Source organism: Epargyreus clarus, unplaced genomic scaffold (assembly GCF_041222505.1).
Source record: "Epargyreus clarus isolate Ecla_fem2 unplaced genomic scaffold, WU_Ecla_fem_2.2 ptg000010l, whole genome shotgun sequence".
NCBI lineage: Eukaryota > Metazoa > Arthropoda > Insecta > Lepidoptera > Hesperiidae > Epargyreus > Epargyreus clarus.
Window position 1 is genome coordinate 743898 of NW_027332218.1, and position 23037 is coordinate 766934.

At 36.5% G+C, this 23037-nt stretch overlaps 1 protein-coding gene across 1 annotated transcript in view; it reads right to left on the minus strand.

The window, feature by feature from the left end:
- Positions 1–23037, minus strand: part of form3 (FH2 domain-containing protein formin 3) — a 116261-nt gene that overhangs the window by 32133 nt on the left and 61091 nt on the right. Inside the window, exon 3 of the mRNA XM_073076980.1 lies at positions 6030–6060. The gene's annotated coding sequence lies outside the window, so the exon portion shown is untranslated. The remainder of the gene's footprint in view (positions 1–6029; positions 6061–23037) is intronic.

A 23037-nucleotide genomic window follows, 5' to 3' on the forward strand; every position in this document is an offset into this window, starting at 1 on the left:
TTTTTTCGAGTCAAATCCGAGTGATAACTAAACAAAGAGATATAGAAAATTATATTTACTGTTGAAACGTAGTTATAAACAACAAACAATAACAATTTAATAGTTAATCACTTATCTATTTTTATTAAAAAATAAATCCTAAAAACGGCGGTAATTTACTTGCCAAACTATTACTTACTCATACTAAGCCGTATGTCACGGTTATAACATCGAATAATTAGTTGATTAACCAACAAATTCTTCAATGGTATGACTTACGTATGTTTCTAAAGAATTACACATAAATCATTTGTTATGTATAATCCTTAAGGATAAGTATGGAAATGTATGGAAAAATATGTATTTTCTTCAAAATTTTCCTTTTCCTTTGATTTGTCACATAATATTCCTTCCCAGATTTTGATCCTTATAAGCAACACTATCAGATAGTGGAATAATATAGAGGGTGTATTTTTTTTCAAAATGAACTCGTTCGATTCCCGGCTAAGGAATAAGATATTTTAAAAAACTAATGATGCAGTTTTAGTTTTTATCAAAATCGGCCTCGTAACTCCTTTCAGCATTTTTCGCTAATCCTTATAGTTTCGGATTTGGCCCTGAAGGCCCGTTTTAAAAATTCACCCTGTATAGTTATGTAGTTTCTGTCTGTGTTCAAATTGACCGACTTTATTATTCGCACGTGAACTAAATTATTTCTGTCTATAGCCACTAATTTTAAACATATATGTGACAATTCGTTTCAAATACGCATAAAAAAGTAGGTAGGTACATCTTCGATCTACGTACGACGACCCGCGTGACGGAGCGGTCATCATACCGGTCTGACTCGCGATGGGTTCCGGGGTCGATCCCCGGCCAGACAGATATCTGAATGATGAATTTAGATATCAGTTCTGGGTCTGGGTGTTTATGTATTCGTCTTTGTGTGTGTCCATAGCACCCACAACACAGGGAATCCTAGTGTGGGGATATGAGTGCAGAAAGCGTTTAAAGCGTTTATCTGGCGGTCCGAGGGTCAAATCCTAGGTACACATTGGAAGACTTCTACAAGTGTGGATTACATGACTTCTACTGATGACCATACCGTACTAAAATCTACCTATCCACATTATGCCGCCATGGTAGATTTTGAGATATACCTGGTATACCTACTCTTAATATTCTGAAAATTGTGAAGTCCGCAATTTGTTTCTTTAGAGGACAGTGACGTAATCCATTTCACTCAAAAAAGTTCCTTACCCAGCAGTGGTTTAGAAATATTTTAATGTCTTAATTACAAAAGATTACAACAGGAGGAACAGGGCTTAAAGTGTCCTCCGAAATAAATATGCTACGAGATACAGTGATCTTAAAACAGGTGATCAATGCTGTGTTATTTCACTATTGCACAAAATATATTCGATACGACTATCACGTTTTCCGAATCACAAAATAGATGTACAAACAAACGAACAAGGCGCTAAGGCCTCATTTAATGGTCGCAAACACTTCCGGTGTAACGTTGACTTAACATAGACCTTGATTTGCACGCAATTCGCAAACATATAGGTGACTAGAAGAGACTTCTAAGGCGATATAATCTTATATATAAAATTCTCGTGTCACATTGTTAGTTACCGTACTCCTCCGAAACGGCTTTACCGATTTTCACCAAATTTTATATGCATATTCAGTAGGTTTGGGAGTCGGCTACTATCTATTTTTCATACCCCTAAGTTGTAAGGGTTGTTCACCCTTAACATTTTTTTATTAACATGGCAACACAACGTTTGCCGGGTCAGCTAGTAAGAAGATAAAATCCCAAATAAAAATAAATAAAAAAAGGGTTATGTCATATCGTCCTTTTTATTTTAAAGAAATAGTGATCATGCAGTCCACCTGACAACAAATGACCTCTGCTGCGCTTGGACATGTATAATCAACCCTAAATAGGATTGTAGACCTATCTGAGGTAAGCCACGGAAGCGTTACTACTCCAGAGGACTAAATTGGAATGCCCGATAAATGCCTTATAATTCAGAAATAGGTGTAGCATGGCTACCTCGTGTCAAAACACAAAGAGTTCACAATTTTATTTATTCAAAATGTCGCAGAAAGAGCTGACCAAACGCGAGTGAGACCTTCAAACGAAGGGCGCAACCCTTACTTAAATAAAAAAAAAAAACATATAGAGACTTTAAGCTATTAGATTTTACATGTCACGTGGCATATATTTAAATGTGTCAATATTCTTGTATCGCTGCTCGATCTACTTTTGAAAATTGAAGAACACTAATAAGCTTTTCCGTGTCAGGTAACATGGTCACACTTAAAGACCCAGATCCAGATTATTCATAATTTAGCTCTATCCAGCCGGGAATGCAACCCGGAACTCAACAAATCATACCTACTCTTATAGTGTAAATTCGGTTCATTTCCAAATAAAAAGAATACTATCAAAACAAAGCTTGCCAAATCCGTCACGGATAAACCCAACGCCATAAAACGTGTGAGTCACAGACCCATGACGCGTACGGGGTGGCATGGTGTTCTATATGGGCACAACGACGTATTGTTCTTGGGTCACGATGGGATTACTTGGCAGTTGATGGGGGTAATGGGGTTTGGTATGTGGGTTATCCGTTAACAAATATGCTGTTCATGGACATCTGTAATCAACCCCAGATAAGATAAAATTCCTATCTGAAGTCGGCCACAGATGCGTCGCTGAGGACTAAGCTGAAAGTCCTCGAAAAAGTATGTCTCCCTTAACACACCCTTCAAACCAGAACACAGCAGCGGGTAACACTGCTCTTATTAGGCAGAAATAGGTGTGGCGGTGGCGCCTCCGGAATCGAACCACAAAAGGTTCTACCACATTTAAATTATAGACTTATGAATTATAGAGTTAAGAACAATACCCAAAAGCAAATCAAATTTAACTTCAGAAATAACTAGTAACCTCACCTTGTCTAGCAACTAGCATTCCACATGAATATATGCAAATATATGCAGTCGAAAATGAATTGAATAAGCAACCTTGGTAGAGATTTAACCAAGTCGCAATGTCATCAATCATATTATATAAATAGTTTTGGTGTGATAAAGGAGGCATACTTACTCCAAGCCTTTCAGCTTCGAAGCATTTTAGTCCTCAGGCAAAACATCTATGTCCAAAGTCATGCAGGAACCTAATCTTTTCTGGGGTAAAGACTAGGCTAAATGTACTATTTATTATTATTCTGTGTACAAAGTAATTGTTTGTCTTTGATTATTATTACTTTGGTTTCTATTTCTGTTACATAAATGATTATTGTAAATATTGTAATCATTTCTTATAAATACTAAATTTTGCACACCTGAATGGGCAGGACCGAATGGTAGGATATAAGAAAATATGTTAATTTTTGTCAGTTTTTGTAAAGTAGCATATACTTATGTTTGTTGTAATGTGTTATGTCCAGTTTAGTGAACCAATAAAGAAAAAAAAAAGACCCATGTATACAACTATGTTCTTGCAAATATACTGAATTGAATTGAATTGAAATTAAGTCACTTGAACGGAGTTGATATCCATAGTTTGTTTAGCCACTGACCATTAGGTGGACTGCATCCTTGTTTATTACGTTAAGTGTATAAAAACTTATAGTTAAAATTATAAAAACAGATGATTAGTATTTGATTATAATTATAATGATATCAGACTGTTCCCATGTTTTATGGTACTTCGAGGTGTATAAAAACGTATAGTTAAAATTATAAAAATAGATGATTAGTATTTGATTATAATTATAATCATGTCAGACTGTTACCATGTTCTTCGAGTTCGAACAGTGTTATGTGCTCGTGTGTTTTAGTTTGAAAAGTGTCATAAGAGAAAACACTTATACGAGGTGTGCTAAGTTAGTCAGAAGAATATAATGGTATATTCGGCATCTAGGGGTTGATTATAAAAACCCATGGGCTGCAGTGGCCACCTAATATCAGGTGGTGATTGAAAACTAATTTCAATAATAAGTATGCAATATTTATATTTTAATAAAACAATAGCTATCATATTTTTGTGTCCACAATACTCGAAAAGTTGATTGACAGACTTGAAATTTCTATATAACGGTTAGCAAAAAAATAACTTGTCGATTTGACCTGCTCCATGACCTCTCTTTTCATCTAGCATGGTCATATGGTCATATGTACCACATTGGTATATTTATCACGATCTAATTTGTCCTATTAATAAGCCACAAGTGTCAGGAAGACGCCACTTGTATTTGAACCCCGCACCGGATGCTGCCTACAGATATAATGTTACCAGCATTGGTTTGTAGCTCATTAGTTATAGATAAGTGTTAGTAATAATCAATCCTTATTAATTTTTGCTTACTAAAGTTTGAATTGAAGAAATTTGATTTTTTACGTAGGCAATAATTGGCCAGTTATTGTTATACGAGTAAAATAGATTTATATCATAGTAAACTTAGAAGATTATATTAAAAGAGGAGTTATCAGGTAGTTTTCATTTGAAAATAACGCATAATTTGCTGTAAAACTTATGCCCTTTTTCTAAAACGTAATTCTCTACAACTCTATAGTGGCTAAAAAGGGAATAAAGGGTTGTTTTTACCTAACTGCGAAGGTATGTCTCATTCTTTGGTACGCCCTACAGCTAAAGCGACTTGACGGATTTTATCAAATGAGGTGTCATTGGATTCGGGATCAAGTTTTTTTTTATAATATAGCAGTAGCAGACGAGCATGCAGCCCACCTGATGGTAATCAATCCCAGATAGGATTAGATATTCCTACCTGGGGTCGGCCACAGATGCACCGCTACCCCTGAGGACTAAGTTGGAACGCCTCGGAAAAGTATGTCTCCCTTAACACAGCCTTCAAACCAGAACATAGCAGCACTTAACGCTGCTGTTATGAGGCAGAAATAGGTGTGGCGGTGGTGTCGCCGGAGTCGAACCACAAAGGGTTCTACTTTATTGTAAAAAAATCTAGTTACTTACAATTATTAATAAATTTATATTCAAAAGTTTCTATAAAACTATTCTAGGCCAACAAGCTTTATTTAATACATTAGCATAAAATAATTATAAATCCACATATTTTGCAAAATCACGGCACATACTTATATGTGTTACATTATCAATGGTGTCCAGATGGTGCTCTGTCGTAAAGGCCAGCCTTTGTTCTATCTAGATCTGATGTAGGAAGCGGCATGGTGGCCATATATGGCTCCTAACCCATAACCGGTGAGATCCTTGGCGTAACTTGTGCGAACACCTTAATGGGAATTTTAATTTACGTTCATTTCTGATATTTACCACCTTTTTAATGTTGGATTCTTATCTTATATCCGTATCAGATATAGGAAATATGGATAGTAAGCGAGCTTGAAGTTTACCTAATGTTAAGTGATTGTAACTGATCCCATTTTTTTTTATAGAGTTAATGTAGTATACGGATATGCTGCCTACATGCAAGGGAAGTGCATTTTGCCCATAGGCAACTGTAGTCAACCCAAGATAAAATTACAGTTCTTCCCGAGGTCGACTACAGATGCGCTGCCACCCTTGAGGATTAAGTCGGAATGCCTCGAATAAATGTATCTCCTTCACTAGTTACTACTTTTTTCTAAATGATAGACTAGTGGGTATATCAGGACATTAGAAAAATGTTTGATGCCCTTTCTACAAAAATGTTAAAAGCCCTTTATATTTAAGCTAATTAGAGTGCATCTCCAGAAAAGGTCGCAATATGCCTGGTGTTATCGAGTCGCATTCTTGCCCTTCGAGAGTTTCTCTTCAAAATTACTGCCCTTAAATTATTCCAGCCCTAGGTACCTATTAGTGAGCAGTGGATTGCAATGATATCTATATAATACGGATTGCATACCACTTGCCACTTATAAAGTAGGACGTATGTGCAACTATTTATGCCGCTATGCAACTGTTTTGTATCTATGCCGTGAATGTCATGTGTTATTATAATTGTTATGTATGTATACGTGTAACACATATTTTTTACTAACAAATCGGTACTTACAGTTATCCGGGATAAAATAACATCGGGACATCTGTGGACAAGAAAATAATTTGTTAAAATAGAAGTGAAAATACAGGGTGAATCTCCATAAAGTGCACATATTGAAACAGGTAAAATTAAACCGCATTTTGTCGACAAAAATAATAAAAAAAATAATAAAAAATTTTTTTTTTTGGGTTTTACGACCTTTTGAAGTTTTTTTTTTGGAATTGTGCACCTAAAGTAAATAAATCGCTATAACTTTTGAACTAAAAGAGTTATCATGTTCAAACAACAATTACAATGAATGCCAATTATAGGCCGTACTGATCCTTGAAAAAAACAAAACAAAAAAGCTTATCTTCCCAGAAAAAAATAGTCAGATTAGTGTGAAAAAAGCAATTTTTTTAGGTTAAATTTCAGTAATCGTGAATTTCCTCAAAATAATCTAGGCTTTTTATTTTACTTTTATTATTTAATGTAATTCTACGTCGTATTAGCTTTCAAACACTAAAAAAAGCATGCCTCTAACTTTAGTATAAAGTTTCCTACGAGCGCTTAAACAAAGGCAGTTTTTAAGGGTGTTGGTAATAAATAACATTTTTCATACAAACTAGTGTTTTTTTTTTAATTATTAAAGATTTAATTTATTACAGTTTTATCACTTTAATATCGTCAAAAATAAGAAACTACCATGAATTTACCATTGAAACATATTTTTGATAGTTTTCTTTGTTTATATTTTGGACATCTAATTATGGGTCGGACTATACCAGTTTTATTAGGGCGCACGTGCGTCGCGTCATGAGTATCTTTTTTGAAACGTTCCTAGCAAACTTTATACTTGAGTTAGAGGCGTGGTTTTTTTAGTGTTTGAAAGCTAATACGACGTAGAATTGCATTAAACAATAATAAAAAAATAAAATGCCTAGATTATTTTGAGGAAATTCACGATTACTGAAATTTAACCTAAAAAAATTGCTTTTTTCACACTAATCTGACTATTTTTTTCTGGGAAGATAAGCTTTTTTGTTTTGTTTTTTTCAAGGATCAGTACGGCCTATAATTGGCATTCATTGTAATTGTTGTTTGAACATGATAACTCTTTTAGTTCAAAAGTTATAGCGATTTATTTACTTTAGGTGCACAATTCCAAAAAAAAAACTTCAAAAGGTCGTAAAACCCAAAAAAAAAATTTTTTATTATTTTTTTTATTATTTTTGTCGACAAAATGCGGTTTAATTTTACCTGTTTCAATATGTGCACTTTATGGAGATTCACCCTGTATATCAAAATTAAAATTATAAAAAAAACTTGCATTCATTTAAATTAAAAATCTTTTAGGGTTCCGTACTAAATTAATAAACCTCCGCTGTCTGACTGACTGTCACAGGGCTTTTATGGACTGTTACAGATAGATATGGAAAATTAACCGAATATTACTGTGGCCTCTACTATGGGCCTCTATTACAACACATGAAAAAAGAGACTATATTTCGATATTCGTTTATGTGTGGTGCACATCACCCTTCGAATTCAAATCGCACTTGGCAGATTTAATTTTACTACAAGGATCTTTCAAATTTTTAGGATCATCCACAACATTTCCTAACAAAGCAAGTGATTATTAAGTTTATAACAAAAATCAAACTACCATTGCTTTACCATATTTCTGTTATAACGCGCAAAAAATAGGTATAGCCTGACCTAGAATACTTAGTACCGTATAAGTAAACACAGGTGTTTTACGAGTGACTCATTGCAAAAGAAACAAAATTCGGTGCATCTAGACAATGTGAATAGTTATAAGCTGACTTATTTACTACTAAGTTTACCACCGAAGTTATCAAATTTTTTGTTAAACAATGTTTTAGAAGTTCTGACTTATTACGTCTCCTGTAGAAGAAGATAATTATGTTTTTTTTTATACAATAGCAGCAGAAAAGCATGCAGTCCACCTGACGGTAAGTGGCTACTACCGCCTATGGACTTTTGTAATCAACCACAGATAAAATTAGATTCTTATCTGAGGACGCCCACAGATGCGCCGCTACATCTGTGACCGTTCCCATATAACAGTGACCTCAGGTGAACTGTATGCTCGTTTGCTACTTATTTCAAACTTATAAAAAAACTATACTTAATTATAGAAACAAAACTCTATAAAATGGGTCACCGTAATCTAAAGTAATGCAACGAATGGTCCCTTATCAGTTACTCACTAGGGTCACTTGGACCCAAATTGCTGTTTCGTAAGCTTGTGTACTGAACTTTCCCTAGCTTCTTATCATCTATGACTAGCTTCCGCTGCGACTTTGTCTGTGGTTTGGTTGTGAACACCTGTTTAACATTTTTCAAAAAATATTCAGTTTTTACTGGAAATATACCAAAATATCTCTGTTTGTGCAATTTTTATATATGCTTACTAAATAATAACAACTCTCATAAAACAACAACAATTGTACAATTACAACAATTGTATAAGTAGCTTAATCAGAAAGCAGAATTAACCGTAGGTATATAGATTCCAACTTCAAAATATTTTTTCATTAATTTACTTTTTTATGAACAGTTATATTCTTATTTTTTTCTATTTTTTTGTAAACAATATTTGAATCTACAGACAGACTAGGTTCACTTTTTATACTTATACATCACTGATAGTTCGGTTAATAACCAAAATGGTGCAATTAACTAACAGTTAAATTGAAAATTTATGAGCATTGAATATCAGGCGTGAGAGCATTAAGTATTTAAGATGAAGTAGTAAATGTTGCATCATCGGAATTATTGTATCTTTGGTTTTAAGTTTACATTCATGGTCAAATCATGATCACTTTCTTAGTCTTACGTAGGTCTTTAACATTATGTAGTCTACCTGTAGCACTACCATGAGTTCACAAAAGTATTACTCGCTAGCGAATGCGTAAAATAAATGTATGAAAAATTGTACAGCGCCTCTGGTGGTTACCCGTAGAACTAAATTCCGTAGTGTGAGCCACTCGTAACGTAAAAAACCTATCGAAATCAAATCGCTAGCGAATGTCATTATGATCTATTGCCATACAAATTCGGTCCCATGAGTCATTAATTTGACAGACGTTGTCAAGAAATACCGTAACGATAGTAGTTTGAAGGTGGTAGAACCCTTTGTGGTTCGACTCCGGCGGCACCACCGCCACACCTATTTCTACCTAATAACAGCAGTGTTAGGCGCTGCTGTGTTCCGGTTTGAAGGGTGTGGTAAGGGAGACAGACTTTTCCGAGGCGTTCCAGCTTAGTCCTCAGGGGTAGCGGCGCATCTGTGGCCGACCTCAGGTAGGAATATCTAATCCTATCTGGGGTTGATCACAGATGTCCATGGGCGGCAGTAGCCACTTACCATCAGGTGGACTGCATGCTCGTCTGCTACTCTTATATTATAAAAAAAAAAAAAAAAAAAAAAGTTATGTTATTCACTAGCAAAATGACAATAGTTTTCTATTTACAATTTCTATAGTGGCGTTTCTATGCCAACTCATGGTAGTGCTACTGATAGTAAGTGGTTACTGCCGCCCATGGACATTCTGTAGTCAACTCCAGATACTTACAGTCCTATTTGAGTTCAGCCACAGTTGCTACCCCTGAGGACAAAGTTGGAACGCCATTGATAAGTATGACTCCCCTTTTCCCTTTTTTTTTTGACGAGGGGGAAACCAAAAGGTACTCGACGACGTGGGAGCAACGACGGATTATGTGGGACTTTTACCGCACTAAAGCCCCCCCGGTGACCGTCCTCAGCGTTGCGTAGAGGACTCCGGGATCTCCAAAGGAACGCAACCGGAGTCCTCTTGGCGCGTGGCCCCGATTGGCTCCGCCCAGACGCTTATGAAGCTCGCCACTCCGTGTAGAGCGTACGATGGTATGAGGTCACACATACCATCGTTCTTTCCGGGGTCGCTAGCCAAGCGATTAGAGCTCCCACTCATGCCGCCCGCAACCCCGAAAGCCCCCTTTTAGTCGCCTCTTACGACAGGCAGAGGATACAGTAGCCCTATTCTGGTCCCGGAACTACAGGGACAAAGTATGACTCCCCTACCACACCCGTCAAACCAGATGCCCTTACCACTGCTATTATTAGACTGAAATCGATGTGGTGATGTTCGCTACAGAATCGAACCACAATTTCCATTTTTAAAACACTTCTTAAATCAAGAAGCTCCCTATAAATGTCACTTAACGTGACGTCACCGGGTGTGATACGCAGATCTCGACCTTTGAGAAGGTCGGTAACCACTCAAATATTAGCGAGCACTTCCGTGTAGGCTTAGTGGGTTAACAAGCATGAGTTAGGCACACAATACTTACTGTTTATACGACTAAATGTAATGACAGTAAATATTCGAAGTCTGCCTCACCACAAGGAGGTTTAAAAATGGTAGAACCCTTCGTGGTATGTCTCCACACGAACCACCTATGTCTGGCTTATATCGGCAGAGTTCAGTGCTGCTGTGTTCCGGTTTGGAGGGTATGGTAAATTAAACATACTTATCCAAAGGTTCCAACTTAGTACTCAAGGTAGCAAGGGATCTGTAGCCAAGTAGGAGTCTTAACTCTTATCGAGAGTAGCCACATACCATCAGGTAGACTACAAGTTTACTATTTGGCACATTTTTTTTATAATATGGGAGTAGCAGACGAGCATGCAGTCCACCTGATGGTAAGTGGCTACTGCCGCCCATGGACATCTGTAATCAACCCCAGAAAGGATTGAATATTCCTACTGGAAGTCAGCTACAGATGCACTGCTACCCCTGAGGACTAAGGTGGTACGCCTCGGAAAAGTATGTGTCCCTTACCACGCCTTTCAAACCGGAACACAGCAATGCTTAACACTGCTGTTATGAGGCAGAAATAGGTGTGGCGGTGGTGCCGCCGGGGTCGAACCACAAAGGGTTCTACCACCTTTATAGACTACGCGCGCACCTGTCCTTACAAAATGATCTAGGCATGTAGATTTCCTAACAATATTTTCTTTCACTATTCAACCAATCAATAAATAAAATTAGCCTGAAGTACCAAAACTGTAAATCAAAATAGTTTTATCTATTTTCAAAACCGAGTAACCACTAATCAAACAATATAAAGTCAAGGCCGATCAATGTAAACAGTTCAACTTACACAACCTCTCATACTTTCATACACGGCCATAGACTAAGCTAAGTGTAGAGATGACAGGTACAAATTAATTGTACTGATTGTAGTAGGTACATAAATATGTCGAAAGTTGTCTAAAAGTTGTATGTAATTCAAAATTGAAATCTTAAAAAAAGTTCAAAATGATTTTGAACGAGAATTTTAATTAAAAGTGTTAACAAGTTACTCTTACTTAATCTTTCTCTCTCTGAACTGAGACTTACTTAAGATGGATACTGACCTTTTTTGAAATTACATTAATTATAATGGATTATTACTATTAGCCTGACTATTAAATCCTTCGAGAGGATATTTTTTTAAAAAATCCTTTCTTAATACTTACATGCATTGTATAAGATACTCCTAAAATCCTGTTTTCATACCTGTCCCACTGTACCAATTCTATTGTTATTTAACTATTTTGCTAAGGGTTATGACCTCAAATTTTGTAAGAACAGTGCCATTTCTATTTCTACTACACAAGTCTATGCAAACTAAATACGATTGAGTAAGAAAGGAGTACTCAAAAAAGTCGTGAACACTGAACGGTAATCGGCGGTTACTGTCTAAATACAAAAGCAAATGGACAAATAGTTAGACTTTACTTGTTATAGTGTGGGCTTAAGGCTTTGGTACACACCGTGTAGTGCTAAAGCGAAGCTAAGTGGAAGCGATAGAAAATGCAGAAACGCGATAAAAAGTCTCAAGGCTATTAAAATTAAAAAAAAAGTAAATTTTCAGGTCACTGAAAATTTGGTTATATATGTATATTCATAAATGAGTTAATACTTTCAAAAAAGATTTCATTATAAGTTTCTCGTTCACACACAATTTGGTTTACAATCTTAAATCTTATTTTAATCTGTGTCAAATAAATATACATATAGTAATAGTAATTATTTATTTAATTGTCGCATAGAAAATAAGTGCTTTGCGCGAAAATCATTATATTTTTATGAATTTTAATTACGTAAAAATATTTCCTATTCCCTTACAAATTATGTGAAGCAAAGCAGCACTTAACACTGTGGTTACAAATAATGGTGTAGTAGAGAATCCATCAAAGACGAACCACAAAGAAAACTCTATCTAGGATATCAGGGCATATACGTAACAAGTACCTCAATTCACTTTCACTAAGTCATATTAACTTTACCCCTTATCATATTACAAAACAGTTAAGTAATGTACAGAAATTGGGACATTACTGTGACAAAAACAATAGATCGATCAATCAACGCACTTGATACTGTGTGAACGGATAGAAATGAATACTATTTATTACATTTCATCGAGTTACTCAATATTACTCTCGTATGTAATTGTGTAATTATATTTGGAAATAGGTATATAGCCCATTTTATGTAAACTCAGGATGTCAGTAACAAGTAAATGTAGTGTAAGTAGAGTTGATAATTGATATTTAGTGGTCCGAGATTCAAATCCGATTCACCTCTGATTTGTCAAACTTGTGTACGTATTACATAATATTTATTATCTACTTTGACGGTTCAGAAAATATCGTGAGGAAATTTGCATACCTGAGAGATCTCGAAAAAGTTGCGTAAAGGTATGGCAAGTCTACCAATACGCACTTGGCCAGCGAGATGAACCATGGTCTAACATTTCTCATTCTAAGAGGAGACCCTTGCTTCTTCTTTTCTTCTTCTAACGAGGTGACGACGATTTAAGTGTATTTTCGAAGCGAACTAGAAGCGAAGCGAACTATGAGGCGAAGATAGAAGAATTTTACTTTATAGCTATGTGCTTATCTGCAGCATCGCTAGCTATGGTCATCATTCCTAACACGAAGGAGACATGACATGTGTCCAAGTGGGTCAAAAACACGCGCTCAGGGTCGCCTCGAGTTATTAAATGTTATTGTTGTTATCCATATGCTACACGATCCTATATACCACACCGTTATACAATGGTTTGTCGTGAAACTAACCTTGTTTTATTTCGTGGAAGAGTATTACCTCTATATATAATCACAATCGTCATGATCATTTTTATGCCTCCATCCCACTGCTGGGCATAGATTTCTATCCTACCCCTGAGGACTAAGCTGGAACGCCTCGTAAAAGTCTATCTCCCTTAAAAACGGAACACAGCAGCGTCTAACACTGCTGTTATTAGGTAGAAATAGGTGTAGCGGTGGTGCCGCCGGAGTCGAACCACAAAGTGTTCTACCACCTTCAGAATTCCCCCTTCGCAGTCGTGAAAAAATGATAGACTTAGCCCGAGATATCACTATAATAACAAATAGCATTGGTGGACTATGGCCTAATCCTTTTCGTTCTGAGAGGAGACTCGTGCCCAACTGGACAACACTGGGTCGGTGATCAACATATAGCATCATTCCTTAATCTTTAATACCGACAGTTTTAATTAATACTACTTCAGAACGCCAAAACAAATCGTTAATCCGTCGTCATCACAGGCTTGTCTAAACAGACGGTTGCCGGAATGCCTGCGTAACTATTTAGTTTTTTAGGAACTAACAGGAAATATTTATAAGTTACGTCAATTCAGTTTGGAGACAGACTTCTTTGTCTAGACGCCTGCAAATAACATCACAAGTGAGTATTTGGAATAATGTGTTACATCTGCTTTTTAACGAAGCTAACAAACGTATATTCCTCTTTCAGTAGGACTACCATGAGTTTACAAAAGTATTACTCGCTAGCGACTGCGTAAAATAAATGTATGAAAAATTGTACAGCGCCTCTGGTGGTTACTCGTAGAACTAAAATCCGTAGTGACGTAACTCGATACGTAAAAAACCTATCGAAATCAAATCGCTAGCGAATGTCATTATGATCTATTGCCATACAAATTCGGTCCCATGAGTCATTAATTTGACAGACGTTGTCAAGAAATACCGTAACGATAGTAGTTATGTTATTCACTAGCAAAATGACAATAGTTTTCTATTTACCATTTCTATAGTGGCGTTTCTATGCCAACTCATGGTAATGCTACTGAGTGGTTACTGCCGCTCTAGAGAATATGAAGCCCAAATAAAAACCTACATGAAGTCGGTCATAGATGCTTTGGTACCTCTACGTATTAAAATAGATATCTTGTAGTTTCGTCTTACTACACTCTTTAAACTAGAACATAGCAGCCCTTAACGCTGCTATCACAAAGTACGAGTATGTACCATCGAAAATAACTTAGTTCTTTAGTAACTTCTGTAAACCTTACTTACAATAAAGGTAAATTTCAACGGTGAAAGAATTAGTATGGTTCGACAGGGGAGCCATCACCACACCTGTTATTTTTGCATTTCAATAAAAGGGTATAAATGCCAGCTAACTTGAAGTCCACGTAAAACTGCTAGTCTGCTCTGAATATAGAAATGAATCGCGTCGCCATAGTAAATTGTATGACTACACCTCGCAACAACTTCAGATCGGACTAGCAGTTTGGCAGGGACTATACTTAGCTAGCATATGAGTCCTCATTAGTGGCAATGCATCTATGATCAGTTTTACGTACAACCCTTGTATATGGAGATGGTTATAGTGTCCACGTCTTACCCTCCTGTGGACTTTATGTTCGTTAGTCACTTAAATCTTGTGTTACAGTCACATCGCAATGGTTCATGTATAGACCACATAATTGCTGGTTGATGATAATTTACGTCATTTTTAAATACTTATTTTAATTTTATATAGGTACGAGTATTTGGAATATAATCTTGCTTTCAGTTACGAAATGAAATATGATTTTTTTACAAAGTATTTTGTAATGAAACTGTGTGTGTGTGGTGTGAAAGTGAATAAAGGTGTATTATTGTAAATTTTGATGATTATAGAAGAAGATATATGTTTATGTAGAAGAAGAAATCCCTTCTGAGCGTTTTAACACTTAAATAACATCAATGTGTAGGTATTTTCGCCCAGTCTACTTAGAAAAACAACAAAGGCCACGCCTATTATTTCGTGAATAAGTTACCCGTGAAACAAAGTAGGTAAATTAATATAACAGCGTTATCGATTAAGGCAGCGCCTTGCTCCAAGGTTAAGAAAACCTCGCATGTTATCTTACGGTTACCAAACTTGTAATGTTGGCTGGGTTGTTTGAAAACTAATAGAATTACTTTATTACCTTTTGACTTTGAAAGATAGGTGCTAGGTTAGGTATTTTTCAAGGAATTTTACTGATATTTTAAAGACGAAATAGTTTTGTTTCCCTTCAATTACAATGCCCGTCTACGTTACATAAGGAACTTCTTTGTTTCTATCTTTTAGGCCTAGTGATGGTGATTGATGATGAGTCCTTAATATTGTATGGAAAAAGATATTTTGTCTGCCACGGCCTATGTCGGCACTTTTAGTCTGGTGGGTCTAGAAACATGATAATTTAAACAACAATATTGTATATGATGTAAATGAGCACTAACAAAGGACTTTCGAAAATTCACCACCAAAGTCACTAAATAAGTCAAAGCTTATACATTGGAAATTCGAAGATTTCCGTTAAAATCCAAACAGCCATAAACCATATCATCACGGAAGCATCTGCAGTTACAATTTGAACAAATAATGGGAGCACAAACAAGATTATGCTGAGATGGTCCATGAATGGTGCCGTGGCGTTATCTCCGCTATCGTGATAGTGATAACACGGGGCACTGAACTGTGATGTAATTGGGGGCGAATTGGGGAATTAAGTATTAGAATATTTTGTTTTTAGTGTCTTGCACCACTTCTCCATAATACCACTTTTGAAGAATGAATCTGTGGTTTAATATTTTAGTTTAATATTTGCTGCAATGCTTGTTAACGACGTTCTAATTATACCTATGAAATAATACTTAGGAATTCAGGATTTATTTATAAAAAAGCAGTTTCGGTGTGACCACGACCCATGCAACTGGGTATTTCGATCCATAGAAAAAAAAAAAAAAACAGCGTATTGAGACAACCTATTACATATTAAAATGAGCATACTGTCCCCCGGATGGTAAGTGGTTACTGCAGGTTTGTCAAATTCCTACAAGAGGTCGGCCGTAGATGCGTTACTATCCCTGAGGACTAAGCTGGAACGCCTCGGTCCCTTACTACACCCTTCAAACCAGATCACAGCAGCGCTTAACATTGTTGTTATGAGACAGAAGTAGCGGTGGTGCCTCCGAAGGTGAATCATAGAGGGTTTTACCACCTTAAACATTTAAAGTTAATGGCCTATTTAAACTAAGACAGAATAGTTCAGCCAGGGAAATATTTCCTTCAATAACAATGAGTCCAGCAGTAGGCTATACAGGCAAATATCCAAGAAACTTGCAGTAGATTGCAGTCAAAATCTGCATAGGTCTACAGTCCACTTACTAGGCTATCAGAACCCAAACAAAGCCTTCTAGGACATCCTTAGGTAAACATTTTGAAGAAACAATTGCGCCTACGCAGAGAAATCTTAACCCCGTGTTTGATCACGTTGACCTACTAGTACTGCTAAGGTTATAACATGCATGATTTTGCACATGTGAAATTGTATGTAACTAGGCACTGTTTAAAAAACTTGCGAAAGGAAATCATTTGTGAGGTGATATATGAGCGACAGTTCATGTCGACTTTCGCCGCCAGTCGTCGTCGATCGTCATAGCCTGTCGTCACCACCTTCAGAGATCTGTGACTTTCGCCGATTGTCGCCTTCTGTTTTCTGCAACCATCAGCGTCGGTCGTGAACGAAATAAACTGTCGCTTGTATGTTACCTCTATCTATGATCATAATTGAGGTCATCTATGCCTTTTTAAAAAAAAACAGTGTGCACCAGCTGATCGAAGGGTGTTATGATGTTAACGCGAAGAATATTAAATTTGGGGCAACACAATGTGTAAATTGCACATCTCCATTACAATAAAGTTAGGTATCCCTATTATAGAGTGAACATTGTCAAGATTTTTTACAAAATATTCGCCCCGCGTCTTATAGACGTTTGAAATATTCAGAACAACTTATTACAAATTAGTAATAACTCGAGGACACTATTTATTTATTTTTAAATAAATAATCTATCTCCCCCACTGCCGTCTAGCTTTTTTTTTATAATATAAGAGTAGCAGACGAGCTGTTGGTAAGTGGCTACTGCCGCCCATGGACATCTGTAATCAACTCAGATAGGATTAGATATTCTTACCTGAGGTCGGCCACAGATGCGCCGCTACCCCTGAGGACTAAGCTGGAACGCCTCGGAAAAATCTGTCTCCCTTACCACACCCTTCAAACCGGAACACAGCAGCGCCTAACACTGAAACGCTGTTATTAGGTAGAAATAGGTGTGGCGGTGATGCCGCCGGAGTCGAACCACAAAGAGATCTACCACCATCAAAACAGCTACAACATAAATTGATGTCTGTAAAGCATATATATAAAAAAGATTATTTTATGGCGTATTAGCATTCACATAGCCATAGCACCATGAAATATACATGGTGATGCGCGATAACATAGAAAACAAGGGCGTGCCGTGACTCGGTGCATGCTTCATGCATCATTGATTGTGATGCGTTTTTAAGTGGCGGTGTGCGTTCGGCTTTATGTTGTATAGGGTTGGCCCTTGGGACTTTTAAGTTATTGTTATTTTTTTTTATTATTGTTGTTATTGTCTTTTAAGCAATTCTATTTGATTTCGTTGATCCATTCAATGACTTGAACTTAGATGGTATGCAGTGCGAAATAATATTTCATATACGCCTCGGAAACGTCTGTCTCCCTTACCACACGTTTCAAAACGGAACACAGCCGCGCCTAACACTGCTGTTATTAGGTAGAAATAGGTGTGGCGGTGGTGCCGCCGGAGTCGAACCACAAAGGGTTCTACCACCTTCATAATATTAATAATATATTATATTAATAATATATTAACATAATACATATATAATATATCGGATTATATTAGTGAACGCAATTTGTCTTATTTATCTAAAAACATAATCATAACAATTGATACGTAATTTAAAAATAGTAATATTTATAAATTAACTATTACCTCGGTTTAAAGTTATTTTCCCTGCATATTAGACATAGTAGTGCAACGTTTCTCATAATAAAATACAAGTTACAGTCTACAACGCAAACTAATTTATACATTGTAAATAAATATGCTAATGTTTTACACTTATAAATCACAAAGGAACGCCCAATTTATTAATAGGTACTCATATTTTTAATAATACTCAAACATATTTTCTCGCTACATTTATTTTCAGCACGGATATGTCACATCCTGTCACAAACAACTCGTGTGACAGCCCTGTCACATTCATTTAGGCGTGACGGTCAACTGTCACAATGTTTCCTGTTAATACATTTGTGACAATGCTATGATATAAATGAAACCGTTCTTATATTATCTGTGGGATAATGTTGTTATTTGATCTGTCGGTTATTTGCTTTGTTAAAGGATATGCGTTTTAAGGTATACGATTTACGTTAATGTTACGATACTTTAAGATTGATTTTTTGCATGAAAAATAATAGCTATCACAGTACGACTGGCTTCTTATAGTCCATTAGTTCTACCTGAAGCTTATCACAGACTAATATGGTAGCCTCATATGCAAGTCTTTGCATATGCAAGGTGTTGCGGTGCAACCTTCTCGGCCGAATTATACAGGTTCTATGGCCGTTTAAGAAGTAGCTCTGGGCTTGAAAGATAAGTAAGGCACACAAACATGGATTAAACTTTTGGTAAGTGGCTAGTGCCACCTAATGGTAAATAGCTACTACCATTCATGTACATGTGCAACCCCCGATAGGATTAGATTCCTACCTGAGGTTGGCCACAGATTCACCACTACTGATTCACACCCCCTGAGGACTAATTTGAAACGTCTCTGATAAGTATGACCTCGCACCATACCCTTTAAAACGGAGCACAGCAGCGCTTAACACTGCTGTTATTAGGCTGAAATAGGTGTGACGGTGCTAATTTGACCACTTTTTAATTAACTTAACAAATAAACTACTACCGTTTCCACATAAAACAAATTAAGTATTTAACCTATATCCACCAGTGACTAAGACCACTAATTTAGTCTACATTGACGAGCGCCAAAAACGCGCTGAAAACCAAGCGACTAAATTAGCATTTTAATTGTTATAACAATTGTCTGCACGTCTGTCTGTCTGCATTCGGTGCGATTGTGTGCTAATTTAGTTCTTTTTGTAGGCGATGAAGGATGTTAAACCCACTGTTAATTTGGTGTAACGATACTTATAACTTGGTTCAATACAGATTGGAACACAAAATGGCGGTCTATTTAGGTCTCGCTCGGTCTTTATGTGTGAGAGAGAAACGTAGACAAAAATCGTCAGTATGGTAACTAATCTTTATTGAATGAAGTTACACCTACATTTTTTATTTTGTTTTATGAAAATGAATTAGCAAACGTACCTAAATAGTGTTGTAGTTTGAAGGCACACGGCAAACATAATTTTTCGAGGCGTTTTAGCTTAATCCTCAGGTAAGATTAGATTTCAACCTCAGGTAGAAATCTAATCTTACCTGAGGTGGATAACAGATGCCCGTGGAAAGCAGTAGCCACATCGAATCATATGCACTGCTTGCTCGTCTGCTACTCTTCTATTCTTCTCATGTAATCGAACCGAAACTTAGCGATTTCTACCACTAAGCCTACACACAAGATAAAATTAAATAAAATTATAACCGCTAATGGATTAAGTCGCCGTGTTTACAAACATTAATGTAATACTAACTTCACGTTACAATGACTTTGTTGTACGTTACAACTTCCTGTTATGTAACACGAGTATAGCATGTAATGTTTTAATATAAAGTGCAAATATTTTTATCATTATCTTGAACAATTGATCTTTGTAATATCTCAGAATTTATATGTAGAAGTATGTATATGTAGTTATTTAGAAGGTGGTAAGAACCCATTGTGGTTCGACTCCGGCGGCACCACCGCCACACCTATTTCTACCTAATAACAGCAGTGTTAGGCGCTGCTGTGTTCCGGTTTGAAGAGTGTGGTAAGGGAGACATTTTCCGAGGCGTTCCAGCTTAGTCCTCAGGGGTAGCGGCGCATCTGTGGCCGACCTCAGACAGGAATATCTAATCCTGTCTGGGATTGATTACAGATGTCCATGGGCGGCAGTAGCCACTTACCATCAGGTGGACTGCATGCTCGTCTGCTACTCCTATATTATATAAAAAAAATGTAGGTGTATATGCTGTGTCCTTCTCGGAAATTAGAGCCTACGAGTAGTTATCCTTGCCTATTGTATGGGGGCTTTCAGGGTTGCAGGTGGCAAGGAGCTCGAACCGCCCAGCTGGCGACCCAGGGAAGGAGAGTATGTATCGTCTAAATCATCTGAAGGTTTGGTTAGCCTAAATAGAGAATATTAGAATCCTACTTGATTTTAGCCACAGATGCTAACCCAGAGGTTTAAGTTAGAATGTATCGAATAAGGATGTCTCCCTTACACACTTCAAGCTAGAACCGCAGTAGCGCTTAACACTGCTGTTCTTAGGAAGAAATAAGTTTACCACCGGAAACAAACAATATAAGGGTTCTACTACCATCCACAACAGGTACCATTAGTAAATCAGGTGCTTAATTGTTTTTAAATTTCGTAGAAATGCTTATTTGATATGCCCTTGAAACCATGCGTGTTGGATCAATAACTAATTCCCTTGACATGAAAGGGCCAAAGGGCTTCTTATTGTGTAATTCCCCATTATTTAATTAGGGTTGTGGTAGATTGATATCTAACCTTGAACAAAAATGGGGTTTTCCAAATTACGTCAACTTCGTCTACAACGACCTATATTTAACGAAGAATAACGTGGTTTAAATACCACACCTATCTATAAACATACTAGCTGACCCGGCAAACGTTGTGTTGCCATATAAATAAAAAAATGTTAAGGATGAACAACCCTTATCACTTAGGGGTATGAAAAATAGATAGTAGCCGATTCTCAGACCTACTGAATATGCATATAAAATTTGGTGAAAATCGGTAAAGCCGTTTCGGAGGAGTACGGTAACTAACATTGTGACACGAGAAATTTATACATAAGATAAAACAAACCTATAAACAAACTTTAATAAAACAAATGTTGGTCAAATTGAAAGCTGAATGATATACACTTAAACAATATATTTCAAAAATAGTAAAATTAAGAACTTTCACCCCACTGCTAACCTCAAAATGTGTGACGACGGTACCTCCGTAATCCCACCACAAAAGATGTAACATTTTTAGTGCAAATAATAAGTTTCTATCACCTTTATAAGAGCGTGCATGTAAAACCGCGTACAACAAATAGTTCTTTTATCCGTTATCATTATAGTCATGCAAAATACATGGTGCACATAATAGCTATCATAGAACAGAATACTAACAGCAAAGACAATGGGTGTTATTGCAAAATAACCTTAGCTTTCTCTGTCATGTAACGACATTACCTTGCCTTGCGCATCGCAGTTTCCTTCCGATTGTATATTATGCTAAATATATACAATATACAAGTATATAATACACTAGCTGACTCGGCAAACTTTGTACCGCCACAAAATCTATTTATCAAATATATTTCATATAAAATATAGCCTATGTTACTCGTGGGTAATGTAGCTTTCGAATGGTGAAAGAATTTTTAAAATCGGTCCAGTAGTTTTTGTGCCTATTCATTATAATCAAACAAACAAACAAAGTTTTACCCTTTATAATAATAGTGTAGATAAGTTATATAGTAGGTTTCTCGCCGAAGGTCCAAGGTTCGTAGCCCAGATGTTTATTTATGTTAGTAAAAGAAATTAGTTATCACTTGCTTTAACTTTAAAGGAAAACGGAATGACTCCTATGTATATATTTTTTTAATTTTTTATACTTAATATACAAGTAACAAACGAGCATACAGCCCATCTGTTGGTAAGTGATGAGTTGATGAGTAGCCCAACGACATCTGTAATCTGTAACCATTCCCCAAAACGGTAGAGCCTTAAATGAGGTCAACCACACATGCCTAGCTACCCTTGAGGACTAAGTTGGAATGCCTCGATTAAGCATACCAGACCTTTTATACTAGATAGAGGGACGTAACATTGCTCATAATGGCCAGAAATAGAAGAAAATGTGCCTCCGTATTTGAACCACAAAAGATCATACTTTCAAATCGAATTCTGGGCATATTTCAACTATCTCCCAACGCTTAGATAGATATTTCCCAAGAAACTTTTAAATGTGTAAATAATCTTCTTTAAAAGATATATTGTTAGGGACCATTATTTACAAACATTTATTAATACCTACTGTAGAAATTTCCGATATACAACTCCAAATAAAAATATGAATACCAAAACAATGGCGGAGACCTTGACGCGACAATGACGCGTGATACACAACATGGAATTTCAACTGTAAACAACAAAGTTCAAGTGTTTGTTTGTTGTGCTAGGTAGTTGACCTGCTTCCTAAAGTTATCACAATGTTATCATCATCGCCGAAAACACCACCACTATCACTGTCTTCATCACAATTACTAATTTCTTATCATCATCATCAATATTGCCATCACCACATTACTTATTTATTATATCATCATCCCCAACACCACTTAACTTCAGCAATCTGTATCGGCCTACATGGTGCGGTCCACAGAGATAAGGGTTTTTGGTGCGGTCTCAACTAATTTATCTAAAAGTTCCTGGTTTGGTTCTGGACAGTATCCTTCGACTGAGGACTACCGTTACACCCATTCATAAGGTTAAGATGTTCTGCGTTTAGGTGGAAATATGTGAATGCTATCTGAGTTTAACTTAAGGCGAAATTCTTGGTCCTTAGGAGTGGTAACACGTCTGTGGTTTAC